Genomic DNA, 14,328 nt, shown 5'->3' with positions numbered 1-14,328 from the left:
ATTCTAATTTCTCAATTTTTTTCTTTCATGTTTATTATTTGTGCATCCTATTTAAGAAATCTTTGCCTTGAAGTTTTTTTCAGTTTCTATAATTAGTTCTACAATCCATTTTGAGTTAATTTTTGTATATTAGTGAGGTATAGAAGTTAAGTTTCATTTTTTTGCATTTGGGTGTTTCATTTTAACAGAACTTAATGAAAAAGCTATCATTGCTATATTTGATTACTTTGGCAACTTTATAAAACAATTAATTCACTCTTTTTGTATAGCTTTCCTTCTGGACTTTTTATTCATTGATCTAAATATTTACCTTATACGGATACCACACTGTCTTGATTACTGCAGCTTTCTATGAAGCCTTGAAATCAGCTAACTTGTCATCCAAAATTCTTTTGCTAGAACTTTTGCTTTTTTACACAAATTTAGAAAAAGTTTTGTCAATTTCTACTAAAAAGACTGATAAACTGATTGCAATTGCATTGAATCTATAGATCAATTAGAATACAACTGGCATCTTAACAATATTGAGTCTTCCAAACAATTATCATGGTAGATCATCCAATTATTTAGGTCTTCTTTAATTTCCCTCATCAACATTTTACATTTTTGCACACTTATTTTAGTATATTTGTCCATATGTATTTCATTTTTGATGCTATTGTATGTATACCAATTTAATATCATTTGAAATGTAAATTTAATGTTAATTTCCAATTGATCACTTCCACTATATAGAAATACACTTGAAATTGTATATTGATCTTGTACCCTGCAATATTTCTAAGCATTCTTATTAATTCTAACAGTTACATGTGGATTTGGGGACATTTTCTCTGTAGACAATTGCATCATCTGTAAATAAAGACAGTTTTATTTATTCCTTTCCGATATTGATATCTTTTGTTTCTTTTTCTTACCTAACCTCACTGGTTAAGACCTCTAGTGCAGTGTTGAATAGAGGTGTTGAGAGTAGACATCCTTGACTTGTTCTCATTTACTGTGAAAACAAAAATCTTTCACCATTAAGTATGATGTTAGTTGTTGGTTTTTCTAATAAGCTCTTTATTGGTTAAAAAAGTTCTTTTCTACTCCTAGTTTGTAGGAATGAATGATAGACTCTGTTAAACCCCCTTTTTTTTTTTTTGTGAGGACGATCAGCCCTGTGCTAACATCTGCCAATCCCCCTCTTTTTTTTTTTTGCTGAGGAAGATTGGCCCTGGGCTAACATCCTTGCCCATCTTCCTCCACTTTATATGGGACGCCGCCATGGCATGACTCACCAAGCGGTGCATTGGTGCGCGCCCGGGGTCCCAATGGGCGAATCCCGGACCACCGCAGCAGAGTGCACGCACTTAACCACTTGCGCCACTGGGCCAGCCCCTGTTAAATACTTTTATTGCATGTATCAGGGTTCTCCAGAGAAAAAGAATCAATTGGATGGATATATGGAGGTGTGTATCCGTCCATTAGATGGAGATCAATCTCTCTATCATCTGTCTATGTATCTATGTATCTATCTATCTATGTATCTTGATTTATTTTAAGGAATTGACTCACATGATTGTGGAGTCTGGTAAGTCCAAAATCTGCAGGTTGGAAACCAGGGAAGAGTTGATGTTGCAGCTCACCTCTGAAAGCAGTCCGCTGGCAGAATTCCCTCTTCCTCACAGGGGAGGTGAGAGGTCAGTCTTTTTTTTTTTTTTAATACCTTCAACTGACTGGATGAGGGCCACTCACATTATGGAATGCAATCAGCTTTACCGAAAGCTGATTAAATGTTAATCTCATCTAAAAAATACCCTCACAGAAATGTTTGACCAAATATCTGAGTACAATAGCCTAGGTGACACATACAATTAATCATCACAATGCATCTACTGAGATGATCATATGTGTTTTTTTTTTCTTCTGTTTTTTACCCTATATGATGAATTACCTTGATTTTCAAACTTTGAACCATCACGGCATTTCTGGTATAAAATATACTTGGTCATGATGTAGTATCTTTCTTTTGTGTTACTGGTTTTGATTTGCTAATATTTTTTGACTTTATATTTGTGTTCATATTAGTTTCCTATTGCTGCTGTAACAAATTACCATAAAGTTAATCGCTTAAAACAATATGAAATTATTGTCTTACCATCTGGAAGTCAGGAGTCCAAAACTGGTCTTACCAGACTAAAACCAAAGTGTCAGCAGGGCTGCATTCCTTCTGGAGGCGTGAGGAGAGAGTCCATTTCCCTGCCTTTTCCAGCTTCATGCATGTCTTCCATTCTTTTTTTACTAGATACGTTAACGTCTGTACTGCAGTTATTATTAAGTTACTTTCTGATCATTCTAACATGTGGCTCATCTCCAGATCTCATTCTGTTGACTGTTTTATCACTTGAAAATAGGTTATTTTTCCTTGCTATGTTTTGCATCTTATGGTTCTTTTAAAATTAAAATATGGAAATTATATGTAGAAGCAAAAAAGATACTGAGGTAAATAAGTTTTAAACCTGGAAGTGGGCATGCCTTTTTTCCTTCCAGGCTGTTAATATGAAGGTGTTGAATCAATCTAATTGGTAGGTGAGCTAGGGGAGCAAGGCATGAGTTTCGTGTTGCTACCATTCCTCTCAGTACACAAGCTTCAAATTCCTTCAACGATTGGGTCACATTGTAGCACTTAATGTGGAGTCTGATGTGCTGCAGAGTTATTGACTACGGTCTTGCTCCATTCTCATTTTTAGAAGTTTTTGCACAATTGTGCTGCAGAGGAGTCTCTTTCCATGCTCTTGTCCAATGGTCAGCAAACTTTTTCTGTAAGATAATAAATAACTTGGCTCTTCAGGCTACATATGGTCTCTGTCTCATATTCTTTTTTGTTTTTATTTTACAATCCTTTAAAACTGTAAAAACCATTCTTAGCACACAGGCTTTGCAAAAACAGTTTGCGGGGTGGAACTGGCCCAGAGGCCGCAGTTTGCCAACCCCTCTCTCACTCTTTCTGCATGGGGAGATGTTAATTGCTTGTTAGTCTGGGCTAGGCTCACAGTAGCAGCTGGGTATGCTCTCTGTTTTCTTGTTCTAGTTTTAATATTTGGCAGGTCCTTGAGCCTGGGCCTTGGGAGTGGGTCTTTCTCAGTGTTCTTGTCTCTTGATCCCCAAGGCAACCAAATTGTACCTTGCATCTCTAGAGGTTCTCACAGGAGAAAGTTGTAATTCCTTTCCTTAGCAGTAGAAGAAATCTGCTTTGTATTGTTGCAGTGTTATTGGTCCAAGAGATTTTCTTGCCTCTCCCTCAGAAGCAGAAGGCTTTTACTGAAAACAATAGATCTTTGTTTGATTTCTGGGGAAGAAGTAGGGATTTTTAGTCCTCCCCAAGAGACAAAAATATTTTGTTTCTCTCATTCCATAATGGCTTTGGGTTTTCTGTCTCTTTCCTAGAGGCATAAGTCTTTTACTTCTTATAAGATGATGATCCTGGGACAATACCTCTACCCCAGTGACAGGCAGTCACTTTCTGCATGTGGAGCCACAGAGCAGGTTCTTACCCATCTCCAGCTCAGCCTCTGGTATTTCCCCAGAGCACTCAGCAGAGGGCCCTCAAGTAGAGCTTTTGAGTGAATGTGTGTTTGAAGCTCCCAGGTACTAAAGTGATACACCAGCCCACACTTAGCCTTTAAAAATTCATTAATATTTTAGCTGGCTTCTTCTCACCCACCTCTGTGGCAGCCACCTCTTCCTCCTCTGTTCTTCCACAGGTGAAATGGTTCGTGTTTCCCATCTGTCTCAGAAGAACCTGTCCCTCTTTGGAATTCAGTTCCCTTCACTGTGTTATGACCTCAGGTCTCTGAGGGGTTCAAAAAAAGTGACAATTTCTTAGGTTACCTGGCTCTGTCTCCTTGTTAGGGTAAGAGCGACTTACTCCTGTGTCTTTCTACATCCTGAGCAGAAACATTCATATTGCTTCCCTCCCATGGGAGGAATGACTCAATAAATATTTAGTGATGGATTCATAATTTAAGGACTTGTAGAATTTAAGCTATATTCCTTTACAATAATCTATTTCATATTTTTAAAATTGTTTTGTGGTGTATGGATCCTCTGCACACAGAGTGTGGACTTTTGAATATCCATCACCCTACACATCCAGAGAGAATAACAATTAACTAAAATTAGTAGGAAAAAATGTCAATTCTATTTGTTCTATGACTAAGCAGTTTCTGAAGGAAAGAAAATGACCCGGTAAATTTGTTTAATGGAGGTACAAATGTTTTATTCTTTTTACTTATGCTGATTAAAAAGGGAATGTTGTGGAATAATCCAGTATCTTACTTAACAGTTATTTATTATTATTACTCATTGCCATTACAAATATTTGTTTATTTTCTACTATATGCACTGCTAACTATTCTGAAGCAAAGTTTGAAAAACTACAGTCCAAAGGCCAAATCTAGCCCATAACTTGTTTTTGTACAACTCACAAGCTAAGAATGTTTTTTATACTTAAAACTGGAGTTTGGGGACAGAGACCAGAAGTGACTCCCCAAACCTAAAATATTTACTATCAGGTGTTTTGCAGAAAACGTTTGCTGTCCCCTGTGTCTAGGGAACACACAATTGGGTAATATACTGTCGCTGTCCTCAAAGCCCTTTCACTCTAGTACAACAAATCAGCCATACCCATAAGTAAGTAAAATGTGAATCAGAAAGTAATGTGTCATATGAAAAATACCAAATATCTTTCTATAAAAAATAGAGGAGGGAATAATCACTTCCAGGCAGAGGCATCCAGGAAGCCTCTTTGGTGGAGATGGCATTTTAATAGGACAGTAAAATGTGAGTAGAATTAATATATACAAGGACTAAATAAATCAAATAAGCAATAGATATCCAAGGTTCAGAAACAAGAAAATTGACTTTACAACTTATGGACTAGAAAATCATGTGATCCATTTATTTTTCCATTCTCAGTCATTAGCCCTGCCCCAATAAGATTCATTTTCAAATGAGATTTATTCTAATGTTTTTAGACTTTGACTTCCAAAAAAAAAAAAACTCCCAGAAATCTATATTTCTTCTCAGGAAGCCCATAAAATAACTTCAGCTTAACCTTGAGGTATTCTTCATAAAGAGTACTGATGACATGAAATTGAATGCTCCTTCTTAAATGGGGGCTTGTGTATCCCCTGGGGTGCACCTTCAGGTATACAACCCATAGAAGAAGCATGGTGTATGTACCTAGAACATTAATTTTACTGCAAAATGGGGGCAAAGGATTTTTTGGTTTTATTGTTGTGTTATTGTCTTTGAGAGGTTGGTTGCATACATACACAAGAATCAGCAGAATGTGTATTCCATGTCAGCTAATCTTTAGTTCTTTTATGAAAGCCCCAGAATGTTTTAGTGTGCTGGGACTAAATAGGAAATCTAGTATTTTTGTGATAATTAGAAACCCAGCATGACATTTACATCACAAACTGGGAGTGCTGCTTTGACAAGACCAGACTTTGCCAATGTCACTGGACTTCAAGGCTAATTCTTCTCTGTCCAAATAAGTTGCAACACAGAAATTTCAAAGAAATTCTTACTGGCAGCCCATTTAGGCTTCCCTTTTAATTTATAGACTAGTGTGATAAACTACAAACCACTGTTTTGCTTTGTTGCTTTTGATTACACACATTCACACGATCATTGGCTCTTCCCACCAAAAATACATTCAGTCAAATGTTTTATGTAGTGGGGAGGGATTTCATGAGTTTAAAAGCTCCTCCCAGGCACTTTCCTTTTATATTCACTTTGGTTTCCTTACTTGTTAAAGAGCTCATCCTCTATTTTCAGAAGGTTTATAAATTATCTGAGCTGCTGAAAAAGAGGGGTGCTGAAGATATATCCACAGGGGCAGATTAATCAGGATTCAGTAAGTTTTAGAGCAGGTGAGCGGCCCACTGTTGGATGAGCCATTAATGATGTGGTGGCTACTGTGAATGGAAAGTGCACACCCCAGAGCTGAAACCAATGACTTCCTCACAGGGCCACGGATGAGTTACAGAAACTGGGTGACCTTATTGTTGGCTTCTTGGAGCTCAATTTTGATGAGTTTCCTAATGCTGACCTTGAATCTGTCCACTTGGTTCCCCCTGGGATGAACTTTTCCCACCTTTGACTTTTCCTCATTCTTCTCTTCAGCCCAATCACCCCCAGGCCATATGACCTTCTGAGGTGGAGAGAATCCTTGGATCTTTCTTTTTTCTTAATTCCACTGACATAGATTTAACACTTGCTTCCTTCAGGTGTCTCCTTTAGATTCTCAAAATCCTGTTCTGGATGTTTTAAAAAATGAACGCTAAGAAGTCTTTTAAATGCCACTATTAAAAAAAAACTTGCTTCTGCTGGAGGGAATGTGGAATGCCTCTCATTAACTAGGAAAGTCACAAACAAGTAAGAAGTAAAAAGCACAAAGTGAAATGTTTCAACCTGTGATCTGGATAGATTTACACAAACACAATTAAATTAAGTGATAATTTCCACCACCATGAGTGCCACAATATCACAAAATAACCAAAAATGTTAATTTTTATTATTATAGTGTCACTCTTGGTTTACTTTTTAATTTTTAATTTATAATTTTTAATTATATTTTGTATTTTGTAATTTAATTATATGTTGTATATTTTGTAATTTTTAATTATATTTTGAGATGAGTATATGGATTATTGGCTTAAACAGAAAAATGTAATCAGAAACTTTGAAATCTGTGAATAAGATTATTTTAAAAAATTAGAAAAATCTGATGGTTTTGAAAATTGTTTCAGATATGATGTTTTTCCAGAGATCCACAATAAGTATGACATTTAATAAAATCATAACACTACCCTATAAGTGGTAAGCATCAGCGAAATAATATATATTTTGATATTTATTTAAAATATGAGTTTTTACTGTAGTGGAATAACAAACCTGGGAAACTTTTTGCTGGAAAACTTTGAGACATAATGATCTGATGTTATCATTCTTGTAGCATCATTTAAAACCCAATTAGCACAATTTGAAGAAAAATTCCTAGAAATGTTTCCAAATAAAAAAAATAGAAGACTTTGCTAGAAGCAATTCAATCAAAACACAAATAGGCAAATAAAATATCTTTCAAAGTTAACTTCAAGGTCATTTTCAAAAATACTTTAAAAGATGAAGCTCGCGTAATGAGAATATTTGATAGAGCCCATGCTGTAGGCATGGCTAAATCTATTTTGGATCAAAAAGAGGCAGCCAAGCTGAAAAAAGGTGGGAGTGGTAACCTACACCAAGGACATCATTCATTGTGAATGACCCAGCATCCACTGCATCATTTACCGAGAATACTCACCTCAAACAATATGCCTCCTGATTTCTTCTATGTGCTCAATGGGGTAGCAAAAATGGAAACTTTTACTTAAAAAAAAAAAAAAAAGGCCAGTGATTTGAATATCTTTTTTAAAAAAACAATAGGAAGTGACTTTGAAAATCTTACTACACAAATGAACTCTAGCTTAATCTGGAAAATCACAACCCAGATGGTCAGCAAGAGGACTGCAGTGTTCTAACTGGCTTAAGTGATTTTTTTCCTCACAGAGAAGGGGAATGAAGACATCCAGTGAAGGGTCAACCTTTGATAAAATGAATTAATTCTTTTTTGTCCTCAAAAGATGTTTAACAAAATTCGCTTATCTAGAAGATATTTTTTCAAGGCTAAATAATCTCAATCAATAATTGCAAGAAGACACTCTCAAGGCTGTTCCTGCCTGTGACAAGATGACTGCAATTAAAATGAATGTTGAGAGCTGAAGTAGGAGAATTGCTGCAGGAATGATGAGGCATTTGAGCATTTTCATTCAATTAAAAGTAATGATGTTTACAATGTCTTTGTTAAAGATAAGAATCACATCATCATTCATCTTTCTTCACTGAAAAGAATCCTTTGATAAGTGCATGCCAGAGATAGTAAAAGAGAATGCCCAGTGGAGCAGAGAACTTTCAGTCCCATCATATGCCTCAAAGGTACAAACAATTCATAAAATTTCCAACAACAATGATATATATGTACATACACTATTTTGAGCTGTCTCTTTGGCAACATTTTCGGCATTTTCATTCAGTGATTATTAAAACATAACTTATAAATCAGCAAAAGAATAGGGTTATGATCTGAGTCCACATATATATCTCCATTACATAGATGATATTTTATTGGAACACCAAGAATTATTTCCAGGTCATGGAGCCTTCCTCATTTTAGTCCATTTCATTTTTAAAATTCATAAACTCTGTGCAATAGTATATTATCCAACAACCAAGAAATATAGAAAACAATTTTTCTAAGTGTAAGGAATGACATTTAAACATATAAATAATTTATACTAAAGCAAACACAAATATATTATTGAGTAGAATGCAAAATTTGAAAGAATCATTAAGATAAAATATAAGAGCTATTATCTTCGGTGAGTCATCCAGAATACCCAGGACGTATTTCCCTCCTATTTTAGGGCTACTTGGTAGAAAATCTTGAGAAGGTTGGCATTACTTAACCGTCTGAAAAATGTTTGTTTTCCAGGTATTTCCGCTAAGCCAGCCACAGGAGAGACCAATGCTCTCTCAGTCTCCCCTGTGAACAGTGGTTTTGAAATGAGATGTTGATGTTTAGAAAAATCAATATTAGTTTTAAATGAATGTTAGAAGTCAAAAGTTAATGAAAAAAAGAACAACATTTTGGATATAGCCAGTTTTGCTTAAAGCATAAATGTTGGATATTGTTTACGGAGGAAATCACAGTTCGGTGATTACTAAATGAATGAGTTTGGCCAAGTTACTTAACCTGTCTGTGATTCTATTTCCTCGTATCTCAGATGAGAAGAAGTAATCACCCCCTGGGGTTGATTTTTTGAGACTGTCAATGTAGATAGAGGGAGTATGTTCATCTCAGAGTTGCAAGTGCTCCAAAATGAGGTGAGCTTGAGAAATTTGAGGTTAATGGGTCAGGCTGACATTAGTAAAATAGAAATGGGCTTCAAGGGGGCCATCAAACCGTGAAGAGCCTTAGACAGAAGAGGAAACTTGAATCCTGTAATAAACATTAAATTAGTAATCATCAGAAAAAGTACCTGCAGAGATGACAGTCTGTGGAAAATTCAGAATCAGCAGAAGCAGGGACAGTCAACAGTGGCTGGCTTTTTACACATTTTCTTCTGTGTGACATGTGAGGTCCTGTCTCGTTCATTTGGGGTCCTGTCTTGGAGAAACTTGAGAAAACCCAAAAAAGAGAAAAACAAATGATCAGGGTAATATAAGACATGTCCTGTGAGGCTCAATAAAAAATATCAGAGTTGTTAAGTCTGGGAAAAAAAGCTGCTATCTTCAAGCATTTCAATGGTTTTTGGAGATTTGCCAACCAGTTGATCTTACCGTTCATGGAAGACTCAAAAGATGGGATGTATTTAAATAAATTTAGAGACATTTTTGTCAATAAAAAAGAACAAGTGATCAAACTTTGGAATGATCTACAAGGACACACTGTGGAACTTTGTCTCTGATATCAAGACAATGGTCAACCATCTTCCTGAGATGGTATATTAGTTTGCTAGGGCTGCCATAACAAAATACCACAGACTATGGCTCAAACAACAGAAATGTATTTTCTCACAGTTCTGGAGGCTAGAAGTCCAGGACCAAGGTGTTGGCAGGTTTGGTTTCTTCTGAGGCTTCTCTCCTTGGCTTGCAGATGGCTACCTTCTTACTGTGTCTTCACATGGCATTTTCTCTGTGCACTCTTCCCAGAGGAGGCTCTTTGTGCATCCAAATTTCCTCTTCTTATAAAGACACCAGTCAAATTGGATTAGGGCCCATCTTAAGGGCCTCATGTTAACTTAATTGTCTCTTTAAAGACCCCATCTCCAAATATAGCCACATTCTAAGGTACTAGGGGTTAGGGGCTTCAACATGAATTTTGCGGGCACAATATAGCCCATAACAGATGGCTTAACCTGTGAAAGTAACCATTAACTACCAAAGACCTCTTATATTATCCCCGCCCCACCCCCAACACACAGGCACACATCCCATATTTTCAAAATTTTGACTCACCAAACCACGTACTTTAAAATCGAATTACTTGTTTACCAGATTTTAAATTAAGACAGTTACAACTACATATCAGAGTTTCTTAACGTGGTGAGGAAAAAAGTGTTTTTACGGTGAGTAGATGTATTTTTGTACCCACATAAAGAAACTTGACATTTTAGTTCTGAGAGCAAACACATAATTTTGGTTCAGTTTCAAAAATACTGAAAATTTCTGATGAATTCTCACTTCTACTTTAGAGAGACTAGGTTGGGAGCCACTATTTTGGTTACTAACCTTTCTAAAAGAGAATCTTTGGTGAGGTTATTTTCCACTGTCTTTCCACTTTGCGGTTCTATGATAGCACTTAGAGTTGGCCTTTGGAAAATAGCTGGCACACTCAGCAGAAGGCTCACACGTGATGTGTTGGATATGCGTGGACACCCCGGGGCCTATTTCTCCTTTTTAGCAAAACACTTCATTCTTTGGTGGAGAATTCTTTTTCCCCCCAGTATACACAGTTCAGTGGAATTATGAATCAGGGTGCTCTGATCTCCCTACTGAAGAGGAAGGCACTTCAACTAAGCTGAGCTAACTGAATGTTCTCTCTCTGGAATTTGCATCTTAGCCAAAGTAAGAAAATACTGATGATATTGGCAATCATTCACCCAGAGTTGTTGCCGCTACCAAGAGCTCAGACTATTCGAGTGCTTGTCCTTTCAGGCTTGGTTTTTCCTCCTTTCATTCAGATTTGGGAACACTCCTACAACCTAACAGCAAAGTCCCTTTTTTTTTGGTGAGGAAGATCAGCCCTGAGCTAACATCCATGCCAATCCTCCTCTTTTTGCTGAGGAAGACTGGCCCTGGGCTGACATCGGTGCCCATCTTCCTCCACTTTATATGGGACGCCACCACAGCATGGCCTGACAAGCGGTACATCAGTGCGTGCCCGGGATCCGAGCCCAGGCCACCAGCAGCGAAGCGCACGCTTAACCGCTACGCCACGGGGCCGGCCACAGCAAAGTCCCTTTTTATGTAAGTTATCCAGAGTTAGTTTCTGTTACCCAAGAGAAAAAATCTTGGTAATACCAACCATATTATTAAGATTTCCAGACAATTATCATCTCTGTATGGCTCTCCTACTGCCTCTTTCAATAAACCTCACCTCCATTATGCCCACTGAGAATGGAAATACTTTTGCAAAGCTAAAGAACTTCCCAGAGTGAGGCCATAGGATGAAAGGAGGAGATTTAACTGCATATGGCTATGTCTTCCTCCAACCGAGAATCAGCCAAACATTTAGAACTGCAGTCCTCAGATGTGGTTACATACCCAACTAATTTGTGAGGAAAACCTAATTTATTCATATTTGCAAGCGTATATGTCTTTAATCTATTTGGAGCCATTTGGTCCTTCCTAAGCATGTTTTAGGTCAGCCGTTCTCAAAGTGTGGTCCCAGGACCACTAGGATCAGCATCACTTGGAAACCTGTTAAAAAAGCAGGGTCTCAGTCCCCACTCCCAGACCTACTCTATCAGAAACCCTGGGGGTGGGACCAGCAGTCTGTATTTTAATAAGGTCTCCAGGTGATTCTGATGTTCTTTGAAGTTTAAGTACCTTTGGGTTAGGTAAAGTCTCAAACTGGAATGCAATTCCTCACCTCAGTAACAGACCTGACATTTTCCTTGGTGAGAGAATGTAAGAAATCCTTAAAGGCATCCCTCTAGGGGTCTTTAGGGGTCTTTGTCCTAGTTGGGCCAAAGCCCTCCTCCTCCCCCTACCCCCAGCCCTTCTTGGACTGTTGCCTCAAGAAAGAGAGAAACGGTCATTAAAGGAAGGCAGGAGGTCTGAAAATAGAGCAGGACAGTCATTTATGTGAAGCCTGCAACCCCATTTCCTACGATTTGATTGTTTTATTTGCCCCAGAGGCACTACTTCTCACACATTTGGCTCCTCTCTTTAAAAGGAACCCCAACTAATCATTTTCTTGTGCTTCAATGCACTACTCTCCCAAGTATTCTTTTTAAATTGAGTGGAAATTAAACCTAATGCACACAGTTCTGTAATAACATTTCTTTTAATGAGACCCATCTTCTAATGGAAGGGACTGCCCTACTAAAATTAAAAGTAGGGAAATATATAAAACACATAATCCAGCACATGAAATCAAAAACCTAATTTATTCATTCATTTCACTAGACAATGTGATAAAGCATAACAGGAACATGATAAAATGAAGTTGTGTTCCCGCCTTCTCTGCCATTTCCGCTTTCCTACTTAGAAAAGGTCAGCATGAGAAAAACTTAACCTTAACATCTACTTCCCAGTAAAGCAAAACCAATGAAAGCAAATATTTTCCATGTCCTACTAATCTGAAAATCTAATTGTAAATTTAAAAAAAAAAACTTCTTCATTAAATGAAATCTTTTTTAATTCAAATGTCTTGAACTTTTTCAACAACTATTTTTAGCAAGGCTGGGATAAATTCCAAGTAATTTCAAAATCGCTATCAGAATAGTACTTTAGTTATAGGTTAAAAACACCAAGTACATAATCTGCAGTGTTTTATGAGGTTATTAATTTGAATTATGGAATTCTAATAGCCTAGGAGCTTGTCCATAAACCACTGCTCTCCTCCGGCAGGGTGGAAAAGAACACAAAGTATTCCCACCAGGAAGCTTGGAAGCTTGTCAGAACCTACAAATGTTTCTCAAACTTCATGGTTTCTTTCAAGGCTTTGGATAGTTTGCAAAATCTATGATCAAAAAGTAACCGTGACCTCAGAGGTGTGTGTATGTGTGTGTGTGTATGTATGTTTAGCTTTTTCTTGGCATGCCTTATGGACCTTGAAATGCTGACATTGCAAGAGGCCAAAACTGTCAACTCCTCCATAACTAGGTGTGCTTGTTTTATGATAATTAACTAACTGGAAATTATTTGATGTGTTGTGTGTGTGCGCGCGCACACATGTGTTTACTTGTATGCATGTGAGAACATACATGTATATAAGCACTTACTTTGTATGTGTATGATTAAACGCTCTTGTGGTCTCCAATTTTTATTCCAGCTCTACAAAAATGCAAATTGGCTCAAATTTATTTATTGGTATATAATGCATTGAGGTCGCAAATCCTGTTTTGAGATAGAAGACTTTTCTGTGAAAGACATCCAGCTCAATAATTTCTTTTCATCTTTTTAAACATCTTCTGTTTTCATGATCCAAATAAAAATCTTTTCAGTCCATTCATCACATCATTCAGTTGATCTACGTGCAGTTTGGACTGTGTAATGTAAATAAGGAGATTAATTTTGAACTTGTTTCCACAAAACTACATGAGGTCCAACTACAAACCACACAACATAAATATAAATTAGTGGAGTAACATTATAAAAGTAGTAGTGATAGTTTTTAAATGCCTGTAGGGGAAGAAGAAACTTGTCCATAGCCAAAGCCAAGAAAAAAAAAAGAAGAGGAAGAAAAAAGAAAACAACTTGAAACGAGACAGTTTTATAAACTTCTTATGCAAACACCCTTCTTCCAGGAGTTTGTATCCAGAGTCTATTTCCTGTTGGAATCTTGAAGAACATTGCAAATACTAATTAACAAATCCATACTGTGCTCCCTGGGTGGTTAAAAAGAAAATTGTGGATCTCGGTAGTTCAGGAATTTTCAGGATGGGTGCTTAGATCATAAGGTCAGACAGATCAACAATGTATTGAAAAGAAAGGTATCTTTCTTCAGCCCTGTGTGCAGGTCAGTGGCTCTACTGGACTAACCACGATCTTCCAGACGGTGAGAGCACTCATTCAGCCACAGCGTTTCTTAATTGGCTTGATTTGGTTTTGGTGTTGAAGTAGTTTTCCTCCAATGAGTAGGTGGCTCAGTGAGAATCCCAAAAGAAAACAGCTTCTAAAAGAGCTTTTGGTACTTAGAGGTTTTGGAAAAATGAGAGAAGAAGCGTTTTCCTGGAGTAAATATTATTCCTTGGAACAAATCAAGGTATTGACTCTAACAACAACAAAAGTTAAGAAAATTTCTGTACAGCAGCAACTGGGATAACTTCTGAGAAATTACTTTCTAGTGACATTAAAACAGTAAATATTCATCCTGATTTATAGCTGTTTTTTCTTTTGACTGAAAATGTGCAATGTATGTGGCTTGAATACATGTTCTTGTCTCAAATGTTCTACCACACACATTTCCACCTACTGTGAAGGCAAACACATTTTGACTAATGTTATTGCTTA

This window comes from Ceratotherium simum, chromosome 20 (assembly GCF_057802395.1).
Source record: "Ceratotherium simum simum isolate JZ-2026a chromosome 20, ASM5780239v1, whole genome shotgun sequence".
NCBI classification, from domain to species: domain Eukaryota; kingdom Metazoa; phylum Chordata; class Mammalia; order Perissodactyla; family Rhinocerotidae; genus Ceratotherium; species Ceratotherium simum.
Note: the sequence above shows the minus strand (reverse complement) of the source record.